Source organism: Saccopteryx leptura, chromosome 5 (assembly GCF_036850995.1).
Source record: "Saccopteryx leptura isolate mSacLep1 chromosome 5, mSacLep1_pri_phased_curated, whole genome shotgun sequence".
In the NCBI taxonomy this organism is placed as follows: Eukaryota; Metazoa; Chordata; class Mammalia; order Chiroptera; family Emballonuridae; genus Saccopteryx; species Saccopteryx leptura.
The window spans coordinates 54812857-54815875 of NC_089507.1; the positions used below are offsets into that span (position 1 = coordinate 54812857).

The 3019-nt window shown below is 44.7% G+C and overlaps 1 non-coding gene across 1 annotated transcript; it reads left to right on the forward strand.

Moving 5' to 3' along the window:
* Positions 1 to 2440: 2440 nt before the first annotated feature.
* Positions 2441 to 2654, forward strand: LOC136407221 (small nucleolar RNA U3). The gene has a single exon (XR_010751808.1). It is a non-coding gene; the product is annotated as a small nucleolar RNA U3 (small nucleolar RNA).
* The last annotated feature ends 365 nt before the right edge of the window (positions 2655 to 3019 follow it).

Consider the following 3019-nt stretch of genomic DNA (forward strand, 5'->3'; position numbering starts at 1 on the left):
ATCTCAAGACAAGCTGTTGCCCACAAGGAAACCTACATAAGGAAGGTTAAGCGACAGGCCCTGGCCGATTTGCTCAGTGGTAGAGCATCGGCCCGGCTTGTGGATGTCCCAGGTTTAATTCCCAGTCAGGGCACACAGGAGAAGAGACCATCTGCTTCTCTACCCTTTTCCCTTCTCTCTCTTTCTCTCTCTCTCTTACCCTCCCGCAGCCATGACTTGGCTGGTTTGAGCAAAGTCGGCCTCGGAAGCTGGGAATGGCTCCACGGCCTCTGCCTCAGGGGCTGAAACACTGGCTCTGTTCCTGAGCAATGGCCCCAGATGGGCAGAGCACCACCCTGTAAGGGGCTTGGCTGGTGGACCTCAGTTGGGGCGCATGCGGGGGTCTGTCTCTCTGTCTCCTCTCCTCTCACTAAAATAAAATAAATAAGAAGAAAAAGAAAAGAAAGGTTAGGCTGCTGGTCACCAGAGATAAAACCCGGGGCTGAAGTCATTGGAGAGAATATGAATTTCAGGACCAACATATACTTAATGCCGTTTCAGCACAGCCTCCCACCCAGCAGGCCCTCTGAGGACCCCAGGGAGGGAAACGTCTATTCAACTCTTATCACTATGTCTGGTGTGGAATTAGCACCCAATGAACATTTTTTTTGAATGAAAAAAAGAAAATGAGTCAGTCAGTGACTTAATAAATGAATGAAAAATTGACCACCTAGGACCAGACAGTTTGCTATGGGCACCTCAATGAAGCATGATGCTGAGAAGTAGCTCCTTCTAAACTCAAAGGGTAGATCCATAGATATTTTCACCAGGAGCAAGGACAGAAGCAAGTAGGACATTGGCAACCCCTGACAGTGGTGAATCCTCATGGGGAAAATCCTTGGGGCAATTCTCCTGGGGGTGAAGGGATGCAGCCTTGGCCCTCAGGGCTGCACCCAGATTCTGAACTCGGCCACAGGTGAGCAACTAGGGGAACCAGTTGTGAGTTAGCGGTGTTAAATCACCTTGGAGGGTTGTAGGCTACTTGGAAAAAAGCACCCAGAAAAAGAGTAGACTTTGTGCTCCTCTGTCAGGTTGGTGCTTAAGCCATTGTTATTTGGGTATTTCATGGAGTGATGGCGTATTTTGTGGACATAAACTTTTTAAAAAAAAATTATGTGTATTATACAGTGATACACCCTTCTTGTAAGAATAAAAAGTCTTACATACATGCTGTATACACATGTCCACATACTTACACCTCAACATAGAGAAATACATTTCTATATTTAAAATTCTTCATTGAAGGCCTTGGATTTATGTTGCAAATTGGAAAAATATTAAAAGATGGCTTTTCATTAAAAAAAGAGAGAGAGAGAGATGGGTCCTAGCCGGTTGGCCCAGTGGTAGAGCGTCGGCCTGGCGTGCAGGAGTCCTGGGTTCGATTCCTGGCCAGGGCACACAGGAGAAGCACCCATCTGCTTCTCCACCCCTCCCCCTCTCCTTCCTCTCTGTCTCTCTCTTCCCCTCCCGCAACCAAGGCTCCACTGGAGCAAAGCCCGGCGCTGAGGATGGCTTTGTGGCCTCTGCCTCAGGCACTAGAATGGCCCTGGTTGCAACCGAGCAGCACCCCAGATGGGCAGAGCATCGCCCCCTGGTGGGCATGCTGGGTGGATCCCGGTCAGGTGAATGCAGGAGTCTGTCCAACTGCCTCCCCGTTTCCAACTTCAGAAAAAAAAAAAAAGAGAGAGACGGGTAAAAAGAGGGCACTGAACACTAAAATAATAAAGAATTCTTTGAGCTGTTACAATCACAAGGTTGCACTACATAGAATAGCCAGTGGTGGGAGTCAGCTGGTTCCCACGGGTTCGGCAGAATTGACACCTAATTTTTTGTTGAGTTCAGCAAACCGGTTGTTAAAATAGAACTTGTAATTGGGGTTTTCTCTAAGGTGGTCACCTGGGCAGCTGCCCAATGTGGAAATCACACATTTACATTCCTCACTTTTTTTTAGTCATTTATCTGCAAAAATGGTGTATTCTAAGTGCCCATAGTAACGTTCATTCTGTCCATAGGTAAAAAAAAAAAATGCAAGTGAGGACGCCAATCAAGAGTCAATATGATAGACCAGGGGTCCCCAAACTACAGCCCATGGGCCGCATGTGGCCCCGAGGCCATTTATCCGGCCCCTGCCGCACTTCCGGAAGGGGCACCTCTTTCATTGGTGGTCAGTGAGAGGAGCATAGTTCCCATTGAAATACTGGTCAGTTTGTTGATTTAAATTTACTTGTTCTTTATTTTAAATATTGTATTTGTTCCCGTTTTGTTTTTTTACTTTAAAATAAGATATGTGCAGTGTGCATAGGGATTTGTTCATAGTTGTTTTTTTTTATAGTCTGGCTCTCCAACGGTCTGAGGGACAGTGAACAGGCCCCCTGTGTAAAAAGTTTGGGGACCCCTGTGATAGACTATATTTTCAGGGATCATTTCTATAGTTTGTTACTAGAGAAGTTTCTCTGATCATGTAGAGCACCCAAAACCATGAGGAGGAGTTGCAGTGTTCTCTCCTGAGTGTGAAGCCAGCTCTTGGTGTTGCTTGTGCAACTGCCTTTTGCCATTGATGATCGTTCTTCTCTCCCTTTGGGAGAGTAAGAGGGAGAGAATGCAGTCGGAGTGGTAAAAAAAAATAATAATAATAAAGAGTCAATATGAAAGTATCTTAAATAACAGTTTTGTTGCTTTTTTTTGTCAGATATTATTTAATATTTTATTAATATTTTAAAACTTTCTTATAATATAATCTAGTTTTGTGTAGCTCTTTTATTGTTCTTAAGTATTAAATGCATGAAATAATAAACTACCTTTTGGTATATCATTTTTTTTATACTTAAAATGGTCATTAGGACAGAGAAAGGGTTGTTAAATTGTTTGAATCCCACCACTGCACATAGCACAAGTGAGGATTAACCACACTCTCCCTTCAGGTCACCTTTGCAGCACAGAGGCCTGAACAAGGAGGCTGAAGGGGCCACATTGCAGAAAA